At 37.1% G+C, this 25,598-nt stretch overlaps 1 non-coding gene across 1 annotated transcript; it reads right to left on the bottom strand.

The window, feature by feature from the left end:
• Positions 1-5,131: 5,131 nt before the first annotated feature.
• Positions 5,132-5,239, bottom strand: LOC130938368 (small nucleolar RNA R71). Its single transcript, XR_009069536.1, has one exon. It is a non-coding gene; the product is annotated as a small nucleolar RNA R71 (small nucleolar RNA).
• Between the last annotated feature and the right edge of the window lie 20,359 nt (positions 5,240-25,598).

Genomic DNA, 25,598 nt, shown 5'->3' with positions numbered 1-25,598 from the left:
AAACTCAGCAGAGCTCCTCTCAACCTAGGAGGTTTAGAGACTCATACTGATAGAAAATACAATGTAAAACATGTAAAGTGTCAAAAGTCCCTAAAAAGTATCTAAAATCTCAAATATATACTAGACTAATAAATAAGGATTACATAAAAAGGGTAAAACAGTCTTTTAGTGCAAAAATCGATTTCTGGGGCCCACTTGGTGAGTGTTTGGGATGAGCAAAAGAGTAAGGCATGTGCTGGGAGGGCTCTAGGGTGTTAAACACTGGCTAGGGGTGCTTTCTTGGGTGTTGGATGCTGGTCACCTCCTTGTGGACATTGGATGCTAGAATAGGGCAGATGGATGGCGTTGAACGCTAGTTTTGGGCCTTCAATTCTGAAGCAAAGTATAGACTATTATGCATTGCTGGAAAGCCCTAGATATTAGGTTCCCACAACCATTGAGATTGCTTTATTTAAACTTTTGTAGCTCCAAAAAATCTCTTTCGAGTGCAAGGAGGTCAGATACTGACAGCATCTGCAGTGCTTCCTCTGCCTTTGAATCAGACTTTTACTCCAGCTCCTCAATTTTGGCCAGAAAATATATGAAATTGCATAAAATACACAAACTCAAAGTAGAATTCAAAAATGTGAATTTTTCACTAAAACCTATGAAAATTTAATAAAACTTAAACAAAACATGCTAAAAACTATATGAAAATAATGCCAAAAAGCATATAAAATAGCCGCTCATCAATTATTAAATTATTAATTAAAATAGTGAAATGAAGTTTGTGATTATAATTTATTATGCTAATTTAATGTAAATAGAAATTATAATTAAGGTATGTTAAGTAGGATGAGATTAAGAGCGTTCGACGTTTTTGGATGAATTTATGTAGTTTGTTGAATTAATTAGTGTCACCTTGTGACTTTAATAAGTTCTTTTTATTAGGACAGTTCTTTATTGCTAAGATTAATTGGATTTCACTTCTTCTGTATTATGTGCATCGATGTTTCAGGTACGTTTTCTATCTCTAACTATAATCAACTATTTAAGTTTATGTTGGACTTAATTTTCCTAGCATAGCGTTTTAGGACAGAAGTGGGAGAAGGTCGCATAGTGGTGCCTTCTCGAAACCCTTATTTGCTAGAAAAGTATGGAGTTATAAGGGGTTGCGCACTAGAACGGTTAGGATTTAATGTGTTATTGAACTCGTGTTTATTCTAATTTATGCCTGATGAGCGGATGATTTGTATACTTTTTGGCATTGTTTTTAGTATGTTTTTGATATGATCTAGTTAGTTTTTAGTATATTTTTATTAGTTTTTAGTTAAAATTCACTTTTCTGGACTTTACTATGAGTTTGTGTGTTTTTCTGTGATTTCAGGTATTTTCTGGCTGAAATTGAGGGACCTGAGCAAAAATCTGATCCAGAGACCAAAAAGGACTGCAGATGCTGTTGGATTCTGACCTCCCTGCACTCGAAGCGGATTTTCTGGAGCTATAGAAGCCCAATTGGCGCGATCTCAACGGCGTTGGAAAGTAGACATCCTGGGCTTTCCAGCAATATATGATAGTCCATACTTTGCCCAAGATTTGATGGCCCAAACCGGCGTTCAAAGTCACCTCAAGAAATCCCAGCGTTAAACGCTGGAACTGGCACCCAAATGGGAGTTAAACGCCCAAACTGGCACAAAAGCTGGCGTTTAACTCCAAGAAGAGTCTCTACACGAAATTTGCTTCATTGCTCAGCCCAAGCACACACCAAGTGGGCCCGGAAGAGGATTTTTATGTCATTTACTCATCTCTGTACACCTTAGGCTACTAGTTCTCTATAAGTAGGACCTTTTACTATTGTATTAGAAATCTTCGGACATCTAGTTCTTAGATCATTTGAGAGGCTGGCCTCACGGCCATGCCTAGACCTTGTTCTTATGTATTTTCAACGGTGGAGTTTCTACACACCATAGATTAAGGTGTGGAGCTCTGCTGTACCTCGAGTATTAATGCAATTACTATTGTTCTTCCATTCAATTCCGCTTGTTCTTTATCCAAGACATCACTTGTTCTTTAACATGATGAAGGTGATGATTGACGCCCATCACCATTCTCACCCATGAACAAGGTGACTGACAACCATTCTTGTTCTACAAGCATCTGAGGCTTAGTGAATGTCTCTTGGATTCTTCGGAATCTTCGTGGTATAGGCAAGAACTGATGGCAGCATTCAAGAGAATCCGGAAGGTCTAACCTTGTCTGTGGTATTCTGAGTAGGATTCAATGATTGAATGACTGTGACGTGCTTCAAACCTGTAACCTACTGGGCGTTAGTGACAGACGCAAAAGAATGATTCTATTCCGGTAGGGGAGGGAACCACACCGGTGATTGGCAGCACTGTGACAGAGTGTGTGCATTAGCTTTCACTGCGAGGATGGGAGGTAGCTGCTGACAACAGTGAGACCCTACACGAGCTTGCCATGGAAAGGAGTAAGAAAGGATTGGATGAAGGCTGTAGGAAAGCAGAGAGACGGAAGGGAAGGCATCTTCATGCGCTTATCTGAAGTTCCTACCAATGAATTACATAAGTATCTCTATCCTTATCTTTTATGTTATTTTCGTTCATCACCATATACATCTGAGTTTGCCTGACTAAGATTTACAAGATGACCATAGCTTGCTTCAATACTAACAATCTCCGTGGGATCGACCCTTACTCACGTAAGGTTTATTACTTGGACGACCCAGTGCACTTGCTGGTTAGTTGTGCGAAGTTGTGTAATGCCATGGTATTGAGCCACCAAATTCTTGGAGCCATTACCGGGGATTATTTGAGTTGTGAAAAAGTATTGTTCACAATTTCGCGCACCAAGTTTTTGGCGCCGTTGCCAGGGATTGTTCAAGTTTTGAGCAAGCTTTTGGTAACATCAGTGCCAAGATTCGGCAACAACATCAAGTTTTTGGTGTTATTGCCCGGGATTGTTTAGGCTGGACAACTGACGGTTCATCTTGTTGCTTAGATTAGGTATTATTTTTTCGAAATTCTTGAAGATGAATTCTAGAGTTTCATGATGATTTGTTGAAATCTGGCTGGCTGAGAAGCCATGTCTAATCTCATTGGACCGAGGTTTCAACTTATCACCACAAGAACTTGTTGATTTCTTATCAATCTTGCTTTTGGAGCAGTGATTTGCTAAGGCTTGGCTGGCCTCTGGCCATGTCTAGTGTTTTGGACCGAAGCTTTCTTTGAGAGCTTGGCTGGCTGTGAAACCATGTCTAATTCCTGGACCGGAGTCTTAGACTAGCATTGCACTGATTCCTGGAATTCTCATCAAGGATTTTGATACCTTTTCCCACTTAATTTTCGAAAAACACAAAAAAAAATTTTACAAAATCATAAAAAAAACAAAAAAATATTTGATGTTTCCTGCTTAAGTCTAGTGTTTCATCTTAAGTTTGGTGTCAATTGCATGCATTCATTCATGTGTCTTAAGGATCCTCAAGTAATTCTTGATGATTTTTGTGTTCTAATCTTTGAATTCTATTGACTTGAAGCATTTTGTGTGTCTCATATGCATTCTCATATTGTTAGTGTCAGTAGTATACAAACTGCTAAGTTTGGTGTCTTGCATGCATTGTTAATTGAGTTCTTTTGCATTTTGATTATTAAAAAATCCAAAAATATTTTTAATTTGTGTCTTTTCAAGTCAATGATACAAAGAATTGAAGATTCAGAACATACTGCAGAGGAATTACACAGAAAAAGCTGAGCATTCAAAAATGCCCAGTGAAGAAGGCAGACTGGCGTTTAAACGCCAGCCAGGGCACCTGGTTGGGCGTTTAACGCCCAAAGAGGTAGCATTTTGGGCGTTAAACGCCAGAATGGATACCATTCTGGGCGTTTAACGCCAGGATGGCACAAGGGGGAGGATTTTGTTTTCAAAATCAATTTTTTTCAAGTTTTTCAAAGTTTTTCAAAATCAAATCTTTTTCAAATCATATCTTTTCAATCAAATGTTTTCAAAATCAATTTCTTTCTTTTTCTAAGATACTTACTAACAATTAATGGTTTGATTGAACATTTCAAGTATGTTGCCTTTTCTGTTGAGGAAGGTTTAATGTTTGAATCATATCTTTTCTTGTTAGGCAAGTCATTAATTTTCAAAATCAAATCTTTTAAAAAATTGTTTTCAAAACAAATCTTTTTAAAATTGTTTTCAAATCAAATCTTTTTTTCAAATCATATCTTCTCAATCACATCTTTTTCAAAATAAGTTTTCAATCAAATCTTTTTAACTTCTAATTTCAAAATCTTTTTCAAAAATCACTTGATTTCTTTTCCACTTTGAATTTTCGAAAATTATCAATCAATTTTTCAAAATGTTTTTGACATCTTTTTAATTAATTTTCGAAAATTCTCTTCCCTTCCTCCCACATCCTTCTATTTATGGAGTATCACTCCTTCTTAATGCACAATTCGAACTCCATCTGATTAAAGTTTGAATTCTTCTCCTTCTTCTTTCTTCTATTTTTCTTTTCCTCTGACACCACAAGGAATCTCTATACTGTGACATAGAGGATTCCACATTTTCTTGTTCTCTTCTCTTTCATATGAGCAGGAACAAAGACAAAGGCATTCTTGTTGAAGCTGACCCTGAACCTGAAAGGACCTTGAAGCGAAATCTAAGAGAAGCTAAGGCACAACTCTCTGTAGAGGACCTAACCGAATTCTTCAAAGAAGAAGAACCCATGGCAGCCGAAAACAACAACAATGCCAACAATGCAAGGAAGGTACTGGGTGACTTTACTGCACCTACTCCTGATTTCTATGGGAGAAGCATCTCTATCCCTGCCATTGGAGCAAACAACTTTGAGCTAAAGCCTCAATTAGTTTCTCTAATGCAACAGAATTGCAAGTTCCATGGACTTCCAATGGAAGATCCTCATCAGTTTTTAGCTGAGTTCTTGCAAATCTGTGACACAGTCAAGACTAATGGGGTTGACCCTGAGGTCTATAGACTGATGCTATTCCCTTTTTCTGTAAGAGACAGAGCTAGGACATGGTTGGACTCACAACCTAAAGAAAGCCTGGACTCTTGGGAAAAGCTAGTCAATGCCTTCTTGGCAAAGTTCTTTCCACCTCAAAAATTGAGTAAGCTTAGAGTGGAAGTCCAAACCTTCAGACAGAAGGATGGAGAATCCCTCTATGAAGCTTGGGAAAGATACAAACAATTAATCAGAAGATGTCCCTCAGACATGCTTTCTGAATGGAGCATCATAGGTATCTTCTATGATGGTCTATCTGAACTATCCAAGATGTCTTTGGATAGCTCTGCTGGAGGATCTCTTCATCTGAAGAAGACGCCTGCAGAAGCTCAAGAATTAATTGAAATGGTTGCAAATAACCAATTCATGTACACTTCTGAAAGGAATCCTGTGAACAATGGGACTAATCAGAAGAAAGGAGTTCTTGAGATTGATACTCTGAATGCCATATTGGCTCAGAATAAGATATTGGCTCAACAAGTCAATTTGATTTCTCAAAGTCTGTCTGGAATGCAAAATGCACCAAGCATTACTAAGGAAGCTTCATCTGAGGAAGAAGCCTATGATCCTGAGAACCCTTCAATGGAAGAGGTGAATTACCTAGGAGAATCCTATGGAAACACCTACAATTCTTCATGGAGAAATCACCCCAATTTCTCATGGAAGAATCAAGAGAGACCTCAACAAGGTTTCAATAACAATAATGGTGGAAGAAACAGGTTTAGCAATGGCAAGCCTTTTCCATCATCTTCTCAGCAACAGACAGAGAGTTCTAAGCAGAATACTTCTGACTTAGCAACAATGGTCTCTGATCTAATAAAGACCACTCAAAGTTTCATGAATGAAACAAGGTCCTCCATCAGAAATTTGGAAGGACAAGTGGGTCAGCTGAGCAAGAAAGTTACTGAACTCCCTCCTAGCACTCTCCCAAGTAATACAGAAGAAAATCCAAAAGAAGAGTGCAAAGCCATAGACATGGCCGAATATGGAGAGGAAAGAGAGGAGGAGGACGCCACTGAGGAAGACCTCAGTGGGCGTGTACCAATCTCCTCTGAGTTCCTCAATGAGGAACCATGGGAATCTGAGGCTCAAAATGAGACCATAGAGATTCCATTGGACTTACTTCTGCCATTCATGAGTTCTGATGAGTATTCTTCCTCTGAAGAGGATGAGTATGTCACTGAAGAGCAAGTTGCTAAATACCTTGGAGCAATCATGAAGCTAAATGACAAGTTATTTGGAAATGAGACTTGGGAGGATGAACTCCCTTTGCTCACCAAAGAACTGGATGACTTGTCTAGGCAGAAATTACCTCAAAAGAGACAAGATCCTGGGAAGTTTTCCATACCTTGTACCATAGGCACCATGACCTTCAAGAAGGCCTTGTGTGACTTAGGGTCAAGTGTAAACCTCATGCCCCTCTCTGTAATGGAGAAATTAGGGATTTTTGAGGTGCAAGCTGCAAGAATCTCATTAGAGATGGCAGACAATTCAAGAAAACAAGCTCATAGACTTGTAGAGAATGTTTTGGTGAAGATTGAAGACCATTACATCCCTACTGATTTCATAGTCCTAGAGACTGGGAAGTGCATGGATGAATCCATCATCCTTGGCAGACCCTTCCTAGCCACAGCAAAGGCTGTGATTGATGTTGATAGAGGAGAGTTGATCATTCAAGTGAATGAAGAATCCTTGGTGTTTAAGGCCCAAGGATATCCCTCTGTCATCATGGAGAAGAAGCATGAAGAGCTTCTCTCAAAACAGAGCCAAACAGAGCCCCCACAGTCAGACTCTAAGTTTGGTGTTGGGAGGCCACAATCAAACTCTAAGTTTGGTGTTGGGAAGTTCCAACACGGTTCTGAGCATCTCTGAGGCTCCATGAGAGTCCTCTGTCAAGCTAATGACAGTAAAGAAGCGCTAGTTGGGAGGCAACCCAATGTTTTATAATTAATTATTTTCTTTTGTTATTTTATCTTTTTTGTAGGTTGATGATCATAAGAAGTCACAAAAACAATGAAAAAAGCAAAAACAAAATGAAAAACAGGAAGAAAAACAGCACACCCTGGAGGAAGATGCTGCTGGCGTTCAAACGCCAGTCAGCCTAGCAGTTGGGCGTTTAACGCCCAGTCTGGCACCCTTCTGGGCGTTTAACGCCAGAAAGGGGCACCAGACTGGCGTTAAACGCCAGTAAAGGGCAAAAACCTGGCGTTAAACGCCAGGAATGGGCACCAGCCCGGCGTTTAACGCCAGAAAAGGCTCAAAACGTGGATTTTGATGCCATTTGGTGCAAGGATGCCTTTTCCTTGACACTACAGGATCTGTGGACCCCACAGGACCCTACCATCACTCTCTCTCTTCTTCCCCCATTCACCAATCACCTCAACACCTCTTCCCCAAAAACCCCTCACCTATCAAATCCCATCTTTCTCTTCACCACTCACATCCATCCTTCATAAAACCCCACCAACCTCACCCTTCAAATTCAAACCACTTTCCCTCCCAAACCCACCCTCAAATGGCCGAACCCTCATCCCCCTCTTTCCTATATAAACCCCTCTTTACCCCTTCATGTTCCCACTACCTAAACACCACTTCTCCCCCTCCTTGGCCGAATCCACCACCATCTCCCTCTTCCTCATTTCTTCTTCTTCTACTCTCTTCTTTCTTCTTTTGCTCGAGGACGAGCAAACATTTTAAGTTTGGTGTGGTGAAAGCGTTGCTTTTTCGTTTTTCCATAACCATTTATGGCATCCAAGGCCAGAGAAACCTCTAGAAAGAGGAAAGGGAAGGCAAAGGCTTCCACCTCCGAGTCATGGGAGATGGATAGATTCCTCTCAAGGGTGCATCAAGTCCACTTCTATGAAGTTGTGGCCTTGAAGAAGGTGATCCCCGAAGTCCCCTTTTCACTCAAAAAGGGTGAATATCCGGAGATCCGCCATGAGATCCGAAGAAGAGGTTGGGAAGTACTTACCAACCCCATTCAACAAGTCGGAATCTTAATGGTTCAAGAGTTCTATGCCAATGCATGGATCACCAAGAACCATGACCAAAGTGTGAACCCGAATCCAAAGAATTATCTTACTATGGTTCGGGGGAAATACTTGGATTTTAGTCCGGAAAGTGTGAGGGTGGCGTTCAACTTGCCTATGATGCAAGGAGATGAGCATCCTTACACTAGAAGGGTCAACTTTGATCAAAGGTTGGACCAAGTCCTCACAGTCATATGTGAAGAGGGCGCACAATGGAAGCAAGATTCAAGAGGAAAGCCGGTCCAATTGAGAAGGCATGACCTCAAACCCGTGGCTAGAGGATGGTTAGAGTTCATACAACGCTCAATCATTCCCACTAGCAACCGGTCCGAAGTTACCATAGACCGGGCTATCATGATCCATAGCATCATGATTGGAGAAGAAATAGAGGTTCATGAGGTTATAGCCCAAGAACTCTATAGGGTGGCGGACAAGACCTCTACCTTGGCAAGGTTAGCCTTTCCTCACCTCATTTGTCACCTCTGTTATTCAGTGGGAGTTGACATAGAGGGAGACATCACCATTGATGAGGACAAGCCCATCACTAAGAAAAGGATGGAGTACACAAGAGATCCCACTCATCATGAGATCCCTGAGATTCCTCAAGGGATGAATTTTCCTCCACAAGACTATTGGGGGCAACTAAACACCTCCCTAGGAGAGTTGAGTTCCAATATGGGACAACTAAGGGTGGAGCACCAAGAACACTCCATTCTCCTCCATGAAATTAGAGAAGAACAAAGAATCATGAGAGAGGAGCAACAAAGGCAAGGAAGAGACATTGAGGAGCTCAAGCACTCCATAGGACCTTCAAAAGCAAGGAAGAGCCGCCATCACTGAGGTGGACCCATTCCTTGATTTCCTTGTTCTTTATTCCTTTGTTTTTCGAATTATAGTGCTTTATGTTATCCATGCTTGTGTCTTATGATCATTAGTGTCTATGCCTTAAAGTTATGAATGTCCTATGAATCCATCACCTTTCTTGAATAAAAATGTGCTTAATTGAAAAAGGAAGAATTGCATGAATTTTGAATTTTATAATAGTTTAATTATTTTGATGTGGTGGCAATATTTTTGTTCTCTGAATGTATGCTTAAACAGTGCATATGTATCTTGAATTTGTGGTTCATGAATGTTGGCTCTTGAAAGAATGATGAAAAAGGAGACATGTTATTGAGGATCTGAAAAATCAATAAAATGATTCTTGAAGCAAGAAAAAGCATTGCTATTCAAAAAAAAAAAAAAAAAACCGAAAAAAAAAAAGAAAAAAAAAAGAGAAAACGAAAAAAAAAATAATAAGAGTTGTGATCCAAGGCAAATAAGAGTGTGCTTAAGAACCCTGGACACCTCTAATTGGGGACTTTAGCAAAGCTAAGTCACAATCTGAAAAGGTTCACCCAATTATGTGTCTGTGGCATGTATGTATCCGGTGGTAATACTGGAAAGACAGAGTGCTTTGGGCCACAGCCAAGACTCAATAAATAGCTATGTTCAAGAATCATCATACTTTACTAGGAGAATCATTAACACTATCTGGATTCTAAGTTCCTAAAGAAGCCAACCATTCTGAATTTCAAAGGATAGATTGAGATGCCAAAACTGTTCAGAGGCAAAAAGTTAGAAGCCCCGCTCATCTAATTAATACTGATCTTCACAGATGTTTTTGGAATTCATTGCATATTCTCTTCCTTTTATCTTATTTGATTTTCAGTTGCTTGGGGACAAGCAACAATTTAAGTTTGGTGTTGTGATGAGCGGATGATTTGTATACTTTTTGGCATTGTTTTTAGTATGTTTTTGATATGATCTAGTTAGTTTTTAGTATATTTTTATTAGTTTTTAGTTAAAATTCACTTTTCTGGACTTTACTATGAGTTTGTGTGTTTTTCTGTGATTTCAGGTATTTTCTGGCTGAAATTGAGGGACCTGAGCAAAAATCTGATCCAGAGACTAAAAAGGACTGCAGATGCTGTTGGATTCTGACCTCTCTGCACTCGAAGCGGATTTTCTGGAGCTACAGAAACCCAATTGGCGCGCTCTCAACGGCGTTGGAAAGTAGACATCCTGGGCTTTCCAGCAATATATGATAGTCCATACTTTGCCCAATATTTGATGGCCCAAACCGGCGTTCAAAGTCACCTCAAGAAATCCCAGCGTTAAACGCTAGAACTGGCACCCAAATGGGAGTTAAACGCCCAAACTGGCACCAAAGCTGGCGTTTAACTCCAAGAAGAGTCTCTACACGAAATTTGCTTCATTGCTCAGCCCAAGCACACACCAAGTGGGCCCGGAAGAGGATTTTTATGTCATTTACTCATCTCTGTACACCTTAGGCTACTAGTTCTCTATAAGTAGGACCTTTTACTATTGTATTAGAAATCTTCGGACATCTAGTTCTTAGATCATTTGAGAGGCTGGCCTCACGGCCATGCCTAGACCTTGTTCTTATGTATTTTCAACGGTGGAGTTTCTACACACTATAGATTAAGGTGTGGAGCTCTGCTGTACCTCGAGTATTAATGCAATTACTATTGTTCTTCCATTCAATTCCGCTTGTTCTTTATCCAAGACATCACTTGTTCTTTAACATGATGAAGATGATGATTGACGCCCATCACCATTCTCACCCATGAACAAGGTGACTGACAACCATTCTTGTTCTACAAGCATCTGAGGCTTAGTGAATGTCTCTTGGATTCTTCGGAATCTTCGTGGTATAGGCAAGAACTGATGGCAGCATTCAAGAGAATCCGGAAGGTCTAACCTTGTCTGTGGTATTCTGAGTAGGATTCAATGATTGAATGACTGTGACGTGCTTCAAACCTGTAACCTACTGGGCGTTAGTGACAGACGCAAAAGAGTGATTCTATTCCGGTAGGGGAGGGAACCACACCGGTGATTGGCAGCACTGTGACAGAGTGTGTGCATTAGCTTTCACTGCGAGGATGGGAGGTAGCTGCTGACAACAGTGAGACCCTACACGAGCTTGCCATGGAAAGGAGTAAGAAAGGATTGGATGAAGGCTGTAGGAAAGCAGAGAGACGGAAGGGAAGGCATCTTCATGCGCTTATCTGAAGTTCCTACCAATGAATTACATAAGTATCTCTATCCTTATCTTTTATGTTATTTTCGTTCATCACCATATACATCTGAGTTTGCCTGACTAAGATTTACAAGATGACCATAGCTTGCTTCAATACTAACAATCTCCGTGGGATCGACCCTTACTCACGTAAGGTTTATTACTTGGACGACCCAGTGCACTTGCTGGTTAGTTGTGCGAAGTTGTGTAATGCCATGGTATTGAGCCACCAAATTCTTGGAGCCATTACCGGGGATTATTTGAGTTGTGAAAAAGTATTGTTCACAATTTCGCGCACCAATGCCTGTAATTTTTTTTACTGTGAAAAATGTTATATTTATTTGATGCATATCTCTGAATTAAGGGAAAGTTCTACCAAAATTTCGTGTAATTTATTTTTAAACTTGTTTGGTTTGTAGAAAATGATAATTGTATTTGACAGAAGAATCTAATTATAGGGTATGCTCTATCAAATTTTTTAAAAAAGTTTATTGAATGAACTTGTTCGTTGAATTCTAAGGTTTGTGTTTTAAGACGATTCCAAGTCATCATCTATAGATGTATGATAGGGATAATGGTAGACGATGAGCAAACAAAGGACAACGGTAAGGCTAGGTTAGACTTGATGGACATTTGCAGGCGGCCAGATCTGCACTTAATGAGACTTGATAACGGGCGATGGGCTAAACCAAAGGCGTCCTTCATTCTAACGAGGGAGTGGAGGCAAAATATTTTTAAGTAGCTTAGAGGACTAAGGTTGCCTGGTGGTTATGCCTCTAAATTAAGTAAGTGTGCAAATGTATCACAGGGTAGACTTGCTGGATTGAAAAGTCATGATTGTCACGTATTCATGAAGTCTTTGCTTCCGGTTGCATTCATAAAACTTTCATCCAACATCAGGAAATCCTTCATAGACCTAAGTGAGTTCTTTAAGGCATTATGTGCTATGAAACTTAACATTAATAACCTTATAGCCATGTTCAAGAACATTCCCATCATACTTTGTAAGCTGGAGAGGATATTTCCTTCATTCTTTTTTGATGTTTTGGAATATTTAGCAGTCCACCTACCGTACAAAGTAATACTATGTGAGTCAGTCCAATTTCAATGGATGTACCCATTTGAGAGGATGATTGGTTCATTCAAACGCACTGTCAAGAATAGAGTTCGGATCGAGGGTAGCATCTATGATGCATTCCTAGCTAAGAAAACTTTCACATTTTGCTAATTCTATTTTTAGTCTCATGTTGAGTCACGTGGAATGAGGGTTGCAAGGAACGATAAGAGGGGATAATCCTCTTCAAGTGGAACAACATACCCAATCTTTCTATCTGAAGGAGCTGCAATGGGTGCAGGCAGTGACTACTGGTTAGTACAGAAGGATATCGACACCACACATATGCATGTACTGCTTAACTGTGACCAAATTTTACCCTATCTCATGTGAGTTTTTTAAGTCTTCATAAATATTACGATCAGTAACATACTAGTTTCTTAATCTAAGTAAAACTTTGTTAGCCTATTTTATCATATAGGTTATTCCAAGAGGCAAATCCTAAAATCTCATTGAATAATTATCCATGTTGGTCCCAAGAATATGTCCGTATACAGCTAACTAACACAATAGATTTGGAACTAGTTGCACTTAGTTGGGGCTCAATGAATAAGGCTACTAACTACCCGATTTACAATGTCAACAAATATCAGTTCCATACCTTATAATGGTCAATTGGAAAGAAAATAGATAACACCAGAGTTTGGCTTTACGGGGATTCAGCTGGGAATCATTTTGACTAGTTTGGTGTTTTGCACGCTATCGCACAACGTACATGATATGCGTGTTCAAATATGAATGGTATGATCTAAGTTGGCGACAAGGAACACGAAAGCACAAGGAATACGATATCACTGAAGTTAATGTAACCAAGAAATATAGGTACTATGATCCCTTTATACTACCTCAAAATACACGACAGGTATACTATTCGTCTTATACAGGTTCATGCAAGTCTAGTTGGGTGGTTGTGGTTAAGACTAAGTCAAGAGGTCGCATTGAGTCAGATGAAGCTATAGAGGGTCAGGAACCTTATCAGATTGACAATCCAACTCCTTTGAAAATGCTGGTTGATACCGGTGAGCCAATCTCCCTTCGATATGCTATTATGGATGATGACATAATTGACCTTGGACTAGATGCCGACACACTTCCACCAGAAGATGACGTTCTTCAAGAAGAAGACGGGGTCGATGGCGACAAAGAAGAGGAATACGAGTTTGATGATAATTAGAAAACTACATCGGAAAAAGATGATAGTGAATCAGAGGAAGAAGATGATGAATCTTATTAGGGTTAATGTAAACATAATTTTGTGATATGTATTTCTTTATGAAACTTTGCTTATTTTTAATATATGTTTTAGTGAATGTAAACATAGTTTTATGAATGTAATATAATTAGCATTGTTTCAAGTATTTTAGTTACCATCATTCAGTATTTGTAATTTAAGTTTTTTGTACTTCACATCAGGTTTGAAGCACTATTTCAATTGTTAATTATCAAGGTATACTAGAAATGGATAGGAAAATATAATTTAAATAAAAGGAGAATGCTACCATCTGAATTACCTTCAGACTACTCTAACGGTAGCAATTTTTTTAAAAAAAATTCAAATAACTTTACAATCAGGAATACCATCGGATGAATCGACTAGTGATATGGCGGGAAAAGAGAATAAAGTGGTGCCAAATGTTACCGTCAGATTATTCTAACGGTACCATTGACTAGGATACATTTTCATTGTTAATATATTCCGTCGGAAAATCAAACAGTAATTTCTATCGAATGCAAAAAATCCGATGGTAAATATTTACCTGTTAGGTAAACATTTCTGATGATAAATACGATGGTAAAATGATTACTGTCGGATAAATTCGATAAATCTGACAGTAAATCCAATAGGACTCAACAATTATTTTTATAGTGTGAGGTTTCTAGATGGTTACGCATCTAACTTAGGTAGATGTGCAAACGTCTCACAAGGTAGGCTTGCTAGGTTGAAGAGTCATGACAGTCATGTCTTTATGGAGTCATTGTTTCCTGTTGCATTTCGAGAACTTCCTACTAACATTTACAAATCGCTTAGAGATATAATTAGTTTTTTAGGGATTTCTGTGCACTAAAACTTAACGTAAATGATCTCTTAGTAATGGAGAAGAAGATTTCGATCATACTTTGAAAGTTGGAGAGGATATTTCCTCCAAAATTTTTTTACATCATGGAACACTTAGCAATCCACTTGCCGTACGAAGCAAGACTATATGGGTCAATCCAATTTAGATGGATATACCCGTTTGAGAGAATGATTGGTACATTCAAAAGCACCATCAAAAACAGAGCTTGGATAGAGGGTAGTATCTGCATTCGTAGCTAAAGAAACATATGTGTTTTTCTCCTTCTATTTTTAGTATCATGTTAAGTTATAAAGAACAAGAGTTAACAGGAATGATAGAAAGGGAGAACCCTCATTAGGGGGCACAACGTATCCAATATTTGTTCTTAAAGTAGTTGCAATAGGCACGAGCAGTGAATATTGGTTAGAGAAAAAAGAAATTGATGCTACACATCTGCATGTGTTGCTTAACCATAACTAGGTTTCACCCTACTTGATGTGAGTTTCCAAGATTTGATAACTATTGCATTTAGTAAGATTTCTATCTTCATCGTCTAATCAAAACTTTGTTACATTGAATTTTTCTTATTTATCCTATTATATCATATGTTATTTTAAGAAGCAAATCCTGAGACATAACTGACAAAATTTCCCGATTGGTTCAGAAAATACGTCAGAGCTTATCTAGCTGACACAACAGATTCAGAACTCGTTGCACTTAGTTGTGGTCCAATGAATAAGGGCACAAGCTTCCTGATTTACAATGTTAATGGATATTGTTTGCATTTTTCACAATGGTCGGTTGGAAGGAAAATAGATAACACCAGGGTTTGGGTTTGTGGGGATTCAGGCGATGGTCATTCTGATTAGTTTGGTGTGTTTTACAACATAACTCAATTAGACTATTTTGGTCGCACTACAATATATATAGCTTGTTTGTATTTAAATTTCAATGGTATGATCCAAGTTTGCGATAAGTGGTGGGCGAAATCGTGATTCATTCTTTTCATTTCAACAATCCAAGGTAATGGCTCCAAAGACTTGGTGCACAGAACCATGGTCCAAAATTAACTTCACAGTCTCGCTCAACTAACCAGCAAGTGCACTGGGTCGTCCAAGTAATACCTTATGTGAGTAAGGGTCGATCCCACGGAGATTGTTGGTATGAAGCAAGCTATGGTCATCTTGTAAAACTCAGTCAGGCTTATCCATGTGGTTATGGGAGATTAGATAATTAAAAGATAAATAAAATAGGATAGAAATACTTATGTAATTCAATGGTGGGAATTTCAGATAGGCGTATGAAGATGCTGTGCTCCTCTTGAATCTCTGCTTTATTGCTGCTTTCATCCAATTCTTCTTACTCCTTTCCATGGCAAGCTGTTTGTAGGGCATCACCGTTGTCAATGGCTACATCCCATCCTCTCAGTGAAAAAGGTCCAAATGCTCTGTCACGGCACGGCTAATCATCTGTCGGTTCTCAATCAGGTTGGAATAGAATCCCTTGATTCTTTTGCGTTGTCATCACGCCCAGCCTTCAGGAGTTTGAAGCTCGTCACAGTCATTCAATCCCAGAATCCTACTCGGAATACCATAGATAAGGTTTAGACTTTCCGGATTCTCAAGAATGCTGCCATCAATTCTAGCTTATGCCACGAAGATTCTGTTGGGGAATCTAAGAGATATGCGCCCGGCCTAAGGTAGAACGGAAGTGGTTGTCAGTCACGCGCGTTCATAGGTGAGAATGATAATGAGTGTCACGGATCATCACATTCATCAAGGTGAAGTGCAACGTATATCTTGGATTAAGAATAAAATTGAATTGGATAGAAAATAATAGTAATTGCATTGAAACTTGAGGTACAGCAGAGCTCCACACCCTTAATCTATGGTGTGTAGAAACTCCACCGTTGAAAATACATAAGTGAGAGAGGTTCAGGCATGGCCGAATGGCCAGCCCCCAAAACGTGGTCACTGGATCAAAATACAATCCAGGGATCAAAACCAAGATGATAATATGATAGTAAAGAGTTCTATTTATAATAAACTAGCTACTAAGGTTTACAGAAGTAAGTAATTGATGCATAAATCCACTTCCGGGGCCCACTTGGTGTATGTTTGGGCTGAGCTTGGTCTATCCACGAGATGAGGCTTTTCTTGGAGTTGAACTCCAAGTTATAACGTGTTTTGGGCGTTCAACTCCGGATCATGACGTGTTTCTAGCGTTTAACTCCAGACAGCAGCATGTACTTGGCGTTCAACGCCAAGTTATGTCATCAATTTCCGAATAAAGTATGAACTATTATATATTGCTGGAAAGATCTGAATGTCTACTTTCTAACGCCGTTGAGAGCGCGCCATTTGGAGTTCTGTAGCTCCAGAAAATCCATTTTGAGTGCAGGGAGGTCAGATTCCAACAGCATCAGCAGTCCTTTTGTCAGCCCTTTTCAGAGTTTTGCTCAAGTCCCTCAATTTCAGCCAGAAATTACTTGAAATCACAGAAAAACACACAAACTCCTAGTAAAGTCCAGAAATGTGAATTTAACATAAAAACTAATGAAAACATCCCTAAAAGTAACTAAATCATACTAAAAACTACCTAAAAACAATGCCAAAAAGCGTATAAATTATCCGCTCATCACAACACCAAACTTAAATTGTTGCTTGTCCCCAAGCAACTGAAAATAAAATAGGATAAAAAGAAGAGAATATACTATAAATTTAGAATATCAATGAATATTAGTTCTAATCAGATGAGCGGGACTTGTAGCTTTTTGCTTCTGAACAGTTTTGGCATCTCACTTTTTCCTTTGAAGTTTAGAATGATTGGCTTCTCTAGGAACTTAGAATTTCAGATAGTGTTATTGATTCTCCTAGTTAAGTATGTTGATTCTTGAACACAGCTACTTTTTGAGTCTTGGCCGTGGCCCTAAGCACTTTGTTTTCCAGTATTACCACCGGATACATAAATGCCACAGACACATAACTGGGTGAACCTTTTTCAGATTGTGACTCAGCTTTGCTAGAGTCCCCAGTTAGTGGTGTCCAGAGCTCTTAAGCACACTCTTTTTCTTTGGATCCTTTTTACCCTTGCTTTTTGGTTTTAAGGGCTATTGGCTTTTTCTGCTTGCTTTTTCTCTTTTTTTTTCAAAATATTTTTTTTCCGCCAATTATTTTTTTTATTTATTTATTTTTTTTCGCCATTCACTGCTTTTTCTTGCTTCAAGAATCAAATTCATGATTTTTCAGATTGTCAATAACATTTCTCCTTGTTCATCATTCTTTTAAGAGCCAACAATTTTAACATTCATAAACAACAAGATCAAAAATATGCATTGTTTAAGCATTCATTCAGAAAACAAAAACTATTGTCACCACATTAATATAATTAAACTAAATTCAAGGATAAATTCGAAATTCATGTACTTCTTGTTCTTTTGAATTAAAACATTTTTCTTTTAAGAGAGGTGAAGGATTCATGGAATTATTCATAATCTTTAAGGCATAGTTACTACATACTAATGATCATGAAGTAGAGACACAAAATATAGATAAACATGAAGGATAAAAACCGAAAAAGCAGAGAAAATAAGAACAAGGAATGAGTCCACCTGAGTGAGGGTGGCGCCTTCTTGAAGATCCAATGGTGCTTTTTGAGCTCCTTTATGTCTTTTCCTTGCTTCTGTTGCATGATCCCTAGTGATTTTGGTGTTTTTATCCTTATTTGCTCCCAATAGTTGTGTGGAGGATAATTTATCCCCTGAGGTATCTCAGGGATCTCTTGATTTGCAGTCAAATATTCTACCACTGAGCTATAAACCCTTTAGATGAGTCTTTCCAGCTCCCATGACTCGGAGGTGGAAGCTTTTTGTCTTTCCTTTTTCTCTTTTTTTTCTTTTTTTTTTTGAGGTTTCTCTGAATTGTTGATTTTTAGTTTCTCTTGACTTCCTCTTCAGAGTCCTTTCAGGTTCATGATCTGCTTCAATAAGAATGTTCTTGTCCTTGCTCCTGCTCATATAGGGAAGAAGAGAACAAGAAAAGAAAGAGGAATCCTCTATGTCACAGTAAAGAGGTTCCTTATTGTTAGTAGAAGAAGAAAGGAATAAAAGTGGAGAATCCAATCACAATGGTGAGGATAGAGGCAGTGATTGGAGATGAAGAGAGGTGAAGAGAAGTGTTAGTAAATAAATAAAATAAATAGAAAGAGATGAGGGGGAGAGAAATTCGAAAATAATTTTGAAAAATGGGTTAGTAATTTTCGAAAATTAAAACTAAAATTTGAAACAATTAATTAATTAAAAAGAATTTTTGAAAAAGAGGGAGGTATTTTCGAAAATTAGAGAGGGAAAAGTAGTTAGGTGGTTTTGAAAAAGATAAGAAACAAACAAAAAGTTAATTAGTTAGTTAAAAAAAGATATTAAAATCAATTTTGAAAAGATAAGAAGATAAGAAGTTAGAAAAGATATTTTAAAATTTTTTTGAAAAAGATAAAATTTTGAAAAAAATATGATATAAAAGATATGATTTAAAAAGATATGGTTTTGAAAAGATAAGATTGAAATTAGTTTTGAAAAAGATTTGAATTTTAAAATCACAATTAATGACTTGACTCACAAGAAATCACAAGATATGATTCTAGAGCTTAAAATTTGAATCTTTCTTAACAAGAAAGTAACAAACTTGAAATTTTTGAATCAAAACATTAATTTTTGATGCAATTTTCGAAAATATGATGTAAAGATAAGAAAAAGATTTTGAAAATATTTTGAAAAAGATTTTTGAAATTTTCGAAAATGATGAAAAAATGGAAAAGATATGATTTTTGATAAAGATTTTAAAAAGATAAGATTTAAAAAGATAAGATATTTTTTTGATTTTTGAATTTTTTTTTTATGATGAGAGAGAAAAACACTAAAAATACTCAATGCATGAAAATTTTGGATCAAAACACATGATGCATGCAAGAACACTATGAATGTCAAGATGAACACCAAGAACACTTTGAAGATCATGATGAACATCAAGAACATATTTTTGAAAAATTTTCAAGAAAAGAAAATATGCAAGACACCAAACTTAGAAATTTTTCATGTTTAGACTCTATGAATGCAAGAATGCATATGAAAAACACCATACAACACAAAACAAGAAAATATGAAGATCAAACAAGAAAGTTCATCAAGAACAACTTGAAGATCATGATGAACACTATGAATGCATGAATTTTTCGAAAATTTTATGCAAGAAAAAGATGAACATGCAATTGACACCAAACTTATGACTTGACACAAGACTCAAACAAGAAACACAAAATATTTTTGATTTTTATGATTTTCTAATTTTTTTTGTATTTTATTTGATTTTTTCATAAAATATATAGGAAAAATAAAATAAGAAATTCAAAATTTTTAATATGAATTCTAGGAATCTTCGCAATGTTAGTTTAAAGCTCCAATCCAGGAATTAGACATGGCTTAATAGCCAGCCAAGCTTTTGTGAAAGCCCCGGTCCAAAACACTAGACATGGCCAATGGCCAGCCAAGCTTTAGCATACAGCTAATAATCAAATTAGCTTGCCTCTATGAAGATGGTTTTGAAGCCTCAGTCCAAAAGAATTTAGACATGGCTTTACAGCTAGCCAGGCTTCAACATGATTCATGAAACTCTAGAATGCATATTAAAAAAATTTTTGAATAATTTTCAAAAATAGGGAGAAGATTTTGAAAAGATTTTCGAAATTTTTTTTTAAAAAAATAAAAATTACCTAATCTGAGCAACAAGATGAACCGTCAGTTGTCCATACTCGAACAATCCCCGGCAACGGCGCCAAAAACTTGGTGGGCGAAATCGTGATTCATTCTTTTCACTTCAACAATCCAAGGTAATGGCTCCAAAGACTTGGTGCACAGAACCATGGTCCAAAATTAACTTCACAGTCTCGCTCAACTAACCAGCAAGTGCACTGGGTCGTCCAAGTAATACCTTATGTGAGTAAGGGTCGATCCCACGGAGATTGTTGGTATGAAGCAAGCTATGGTCATCTTGTAAATCTCAGTCAGGCTTATCCATGTGGTTATGGGAGATTAGATAATTAAAAGATAAATAAAATAGGATAGAAATACTTATGTAATTCAATGGTGGGAATTTCAGATAGGCGTATGAAGATACTGTGCTCCTCTTGAATCTCTGCTTTCCTGCTGCTTTCATCCAATTCTTCTTACTCCTTTCCATGGCAAGCTGTTTGTAGGGCATCACCGTTGTCAATGGCTACATCCCATCCTCTCAGTGAAAAAAGTCCAAATGCTCTGTCACGGCACGGCTAATCATCTGTCAGTTCTCAATCAGGTTGGAATAGAATCCCTTGATTCTTTTGCGTTTGTCATCACGCCCAGCCTTCAGGAGTTTGAAGCTCGTCACAGTCATTCAATCCCAGAATCCTACTCGGAATACCATAGACAAGGTTTAGACTTTTTGGATTCTCAAGAATGCTGCCATCAATTCTAGCTTATACCACGAAGATTCTGTTGGGGAATCTAAGAGATATGCGCCCAGCCTAAGGTAGAACGGAAGTGGTTGTCAGTCACGCACGTTCATAGGTGAGAATGATGATGAGTGTCACGGATCATCACATTCATCAAGGTGAAGTGCAACGTATATCTTGGATTAAGAATAAAATTGAATTGGATAGAAAATAATAGTAATTGCATTGAAACTTGAGGTACAGCAGAGCTCCACACCCTTAATCTATGGTGTGTAGAAACTCCCCTGTTGAAAATACATAAGTGAGAGAGGTTCAGACATGGCCGAATGGCCAGCCCCCAAAACGTGGTCACTGGATCAAAATACAATCCAGGGATCAAAACCAAGATGATAATATGATAGTAAAGAGTTCTATTTATAATAAACTAGCTACTAGGGTTTACAGAAGTAAGTAATTGATGCATAAATCTACTTCCGGGGCCCACTTGGTGTATGTTTGGGCTGAGCTTGGTCTATCCACGAGATGAGGCTTTTTTTGGAGTTGAACTCCAAGTTATAACGTGTTTTGGGCGTTCAACTCCGGATCATGACGTGTTTCTGGCGTTTAACTCCAGACAGCAGCATGTACTTGGCGTTCAACGCCAAGTTACGTCGTCAATTTCCGAATAAAGTATGGACTATTATATATTGCGAGAAAGCTCTAGATGTCTACTTTCCAACGCCGTTGAGAGAGCGCCATTTGGAGTTCTGTAGCTCCAGAAAATCTATTTTGAGTGCAGGGAGGTCAGATTCCAACAGCATCAGCAGTCCTTTTGTCAGCCCTTTTCAGAGTTTTGCTCAAGTCCCTCAATTTCAGCCAGAAATTACCTGAAATCACAAAAAAATACACAAACTCCTAGTAAAGTCCAGAAATGTGAATTTAACATAAAAACTAATGAAAACATCCCTAAAAGTAACTAGATCATACTAAAAACTACCTAAAAACAATGCCAAAAAGCGTATAAATTATCCGCTCATCAATAAGGAACCCAAAAGCACAAGACTATAACATCAATGAAGTAAATGTGACCAGAAAATATAAGCATTACGATCCTTTTATTCTACCTTAAAATGCACGATAGATATATTATTTGCATTATCCGAGGTCATGCAAGTCTAGTTGGGTGGTTGTGGTTAAGACGAAGCCAAACGGTCATATCGAGTTTGATGATGGGACCGACGGTTAGGAACCTTTCCAAATTCATGACCTAGTTCCTTCGAACATGGTGGTTGATACTGGTATTCTAATGACCCTTAGGTCGGATGTTATGGATGATGACATCATTGATTTTTGGGTAGATGACGACACACTACCACTAGATGACGACGATGATCTTCAAGAAGAAGACGAGGTTAATGCAGACGAAGAAGAAGACAAGTTTAACGACAAGGAGATTACCTCGGAAGAGGAGGATGATGAACTAGAGGAAGAAGATAATGACTCTTAATAAGACTAATATCAATATAGTTCTATCTTATGTATTTCATTATCAAACTTTTGTTTCGTGTTTACATTATGTATATTTGATATTTTACATCATATATAAATCACTATTTTCAGATAAACTATTAATTGATTCAATGTGAATTAAGAATTAGCTATCAATTGTTAACTATCGGGGTACATTATAGATTGAAAAAATAATTTTCAAAATATTTTTGTTGTTACTGTCGGATTTACCAACAAAAATTACCGATAGTAGCAATCATTCATATTTTTTAAAAAAATAAAAAAAATCTTTTTCTTCGGAAATACCGGCGGATTCATTCAACAGAAAAAGACGTGCAAATGGTTGATTAATGGCGCCAACTTTATTGTCAGATAACTTCCGTCGATAATGTTCATGACATCGATATCACTAAAACATGATATTTCGACACTAAATATGCAGCAAGTTATGTAGGACAAAGAAATTTGATGGTAAACATTTATCGACGAGGTTTATATTGATGTAGTTTATCCGACACAAAATACAATGATAACTGTATCACTGACAAATTATTTTTTGTTTTCTGATAGTACTCAACATATTTTTTCTAGTGCTTGCTTGTGTATCGATCAAAATTTCCTTAACATGATGATGTCATCTTTTGGTGGATGGCTAAACCCGTGGCTTTTGTTAGTGTTTGACACTTGGAGAAGAAGTTGTGTCGAATATGATTTTAAGCTTTTCATGCTGTGGTAAACTTCTTAATCACTTATGGTAAATTATTTGGGTTCGCTAAGCACTGGCAAAAGAGAAGTAGAAATAAATTAAAGAAAGAAAATTGAGTAAAACATTAATTTGGAGAAAATTAAAATTTTGCTGGCAGTTAAAGGTATGTAAACTTGAGAAGATGAAATCAATATGGGAAATAAAAGGTAGCTCTCATACTGAAAATGCGCTACGGCTGAGTCATCACTGGCAACAATTGAAATAAACGACGGAAACACTCAAATTACCGGTTACAGTTGCTACTTGGACGTGGATGTTAGACTTCGATAATCCTCTCAAGTTTGGACGCAACAATTTTACCAGCGAAGACGGCAAAGCGAACAACAAAACCAATGCAAGGGTATTTGTGGGGGCTTGCCCTAATAATCCACCGAAATTGTGAATGAACCTATTTACTATTTGGTCATTTCCAAACTTTGAATCTAGATTAAAATTTTGGCGCCTCAAAAGTTCTCTTCAACTGCGGCCACCATTTTTGCCTCTTTAATTTACTTGCCCCTGGTTCGCTGGCTTCTACCTTTAGTTCATCCACTTTTTGCCCTTTGATTCGTGGTGAAAACTCATGCGTAGTCGACTTCACATGAAGTTGATAGTTGAGAGCCGTTAGATGAAAATTTAGTCAAACAAATCAAATCATCTAACACTCTCAATTACCAACTTCACATAAAGTCAACTGCACCTGAGTTTTCACCTTGATTCGTCTTTCTCATTTTTTTTCCTTTAACCGTAAACTTTGAAATAATAAAAATAAAAATATTATTTGTACACTAAAATTAATCACTAAAATTAGTTACTAATATATTTATTACATGTGTAATTTAATTTATTTTTTACATATATTTATATATTTTGATATATATTTTATACTGATAATTAATTTTAATGACTAATTTTAGTGTTTAGGATTTTGATGTACATGTAGCATAGTCCATAATAAAATTATACTCACACACATGCACAACTTCTACTTAACTTTATTGACTGCATTTATTATTGGAATTTCGTATTCTTCCTTCGCATTTGCACCTTTCGCATTTGCACCTATGTATAAAGCACACAAGTATGAATTTCTAATTTCTTTCTTTAATTTCTTTTCGGTTTTTGTGGGTTTTCCACTATGCTCGATCTGTTGTTCACTTTGCATTATATATATATATATATATATATATATATGTATATATATATATATATACTACAATTTCCGTTTTAATTTTTTAGTTGAAAAATTATAGATAATTTAGATTAATTTAAAATATTTATTATTATTATTATTAAGCTTATAAAAGAATTTGTTTTTAAAAAATATTAAATAATTTTTTATTATAAAAAACTATATTATTTTTTATGACAATAATTAAGGATCTATTAAAGTATATTTTAACTAATTCATCAAATCCAATTTTTATGATATAACTTGTTCATACCTTGACCCAACGAATAAAGTCAGGTCCAACAAATTTTTATCGTCGGTTAGGAATTTTCACAAAAATAATCACGTTGCAAGTATAGTTCCAAACCAACAAACAATCCTTAATCAAAATTTAATTTGTTTGTCACGAGTACAAACTCCAATAAAAATAACCGAAATATTCAAACTTCGGGTCGTCTCTCAAGGAATTGCAGAGAAGTGTGTTTCTTATTGGTTATGAGTTGTATCTTTTGGGGGTTTTTGGGTTTGATAAACAAGAAAATAAAGATAACAATAAAATAGACTAACAACTAATATAGGTCTTGGTAAGGATCAAGAGTCAATGTATCCTATCTTGAATCATTGACCATAGCATGGTGATTACAAAGAGTTAATTCCACTTAGTTATCTTCTAACAGTTGAAGAAAAGTCAAGTGGACATAATTGGTCCTAGAACCAATTAACAATCCTAAATCACCAATGGATCTGGACATCAATGATCTCAAGGAACCTAAGTCCTCAATCACAAGCCAAAAGTACCAAAATCTATTCTAAAATCCAACCAAGCATTTTACCAAATACGTGGAAGGAAAAAAAATAAAGCATGTTAAAATTACAATAATAATAAAATCTAACAACTACTAATTGCAGAAAATTAACAATAACAACTAAAGAAAGCAATAATAACATGAAAATATAAATTGCATCAATAAAAATCAAAAGTAGAAAGAGTGCATAAACATAAAGGCAACAAAGTGAAGGAAATAACAAGTAGAATTAAAGAACAAAGGTGCAAGAACAATAAATTGCAAGGAAATGTAAATGAAAACAAGAACTAAATCTAAATCTGAGAAGAAATAGAAATAAAAAACCCAAAAACCTAGAGAGAGAGGAGAGAACCTCTTTCTCTAGAATTCTACATCTTTCTAAAACTAAAACCTAATGTGTGTGTGAATGAATCCCTCCATCCTCCTTCACTCCCAGCATATAATTTTGCAGACTGGGCTCCAAACTGGGCCAGAATTAAGCTCCGAAATTGCTTCCAGTGTTTTCACTTTAATGAGGCACGTGCCGCTTGTCACGCGTATGCATCTGCCATGCGTACGCATCAATTAAACTCTGCACTGGCCACGCATACGCGTCGGTTGATG

Source organism: Arachis stenosperma, chromosome 6 (genome assembly GCF_014773155.1).
Source record: "Arachis stenosperma cultivar V10309 chromosome 6, arast.V10309.gnm1.PFL2, whole genome shotgun sequence".
In the NCBI taxonomy this organism is placed as follows: domain Eukaryota; kingdom Viridiplantae; phylum Streptophyta; class Magnoliopsida; order Fabales; family Fabaceae; genus Arachis; species Arachis stenosperma.
This window is presented reverse-complemented; position numbering and strand designations above follow the sequence as displayed.